Source organism: Elephantulus edwardii, unplaced genomic scaffold (genome assembly GCF_000299155.1).
Source record: "Elephantulus edwardii isolate Elephantulus edwardi_28Jun2011 unplaced genomic scaffold, EleEdw1.0 scaffold00039, whole genome shotgun sequence".
Lineage (NCBI taxonomy): Eukaryota > Metazoa > Chordata > Mammalia > Macroscelidea > Macroscelididae > Elephantulus > Elephantulus edwardii.
Genome location: NW_006399789.1, coordinates 17,521,891 through 17,522,796, shown reverse-complemented (window position 1 = coordinate 17,522,796; position 906 = coordinate 17,521,891).

Below are 906 nucleotides of genomic sequence, written 5' to 3'. Positions count from 1 at the left end.
TTCATGTCAAAGTCTCCATATTCTTTGTCAACACTACAATCTAAAGGAATTTATTCTTCTTTGGTCTTCTTTGTTCATTGACTTACATTTTCAAATTTGGATGAGATATCATGTTTTCTCTTAGCAAATTGTTATTAGGTGCCCTCAAGCTGTCTATCAACTCATAGCAATCCTAAGAACAAAAGGTTTGCGCCTTACCTTATCCTCTACCACATGCTCAAGTCCATAATTAGTCACTGCATCAATCTTTCTCCTTAAGGCTTTTCCTCTCTTTCTCTGACCCTCTACCTTTCCCAGTAGGATATCTTTTTCCAAGGACTTGTCCTACCTGACAACAGGCCCAATTAGGAAAGAAGAAAATATTCTAAAATTTAGTATTATCTAAAAAGAAAAGATGCCTTTGAGTTGTGGTGCTGGAGAAGAGTACTGAACATACTATGGACTGCCAAAAGAACAAACAGGAGAGGTTGAAAACAGTTTGCTCCATGGAGGCAAGGATTTTGAGGCTCTGTCTCACCACATTCCAGGCATGTGGGCAGGAGGAACCAGTCCTTGGAGGATATCATGCTTGGAAGGGTATTGTCAACACAGGAGAGGAAGATTCTGGGTGAGATGGATTGACACAGTGACTGTGGCAGTGGGGTTAGGTGTGTCAGAGATGGTGAGGTTGGCTCAGGATAGGGCAGAGTTCAGAGCCATTGTTCATAGGGTCACTATAGTTGTAGTCAACTCAAGGGCGCATAACAACAAGAAGGAATTGTGAATCACTGTTACACACTTGCTGGGAACAAAAAATATTTCAAACTTTATGAAAGGCAAATTAATTAAGGCACCTCAAGACAAAGGTTGTTGTTGTTATGTGCCATCGAGTCGTTTCCGACTCATAGCGACCCTGTGCACAACAGC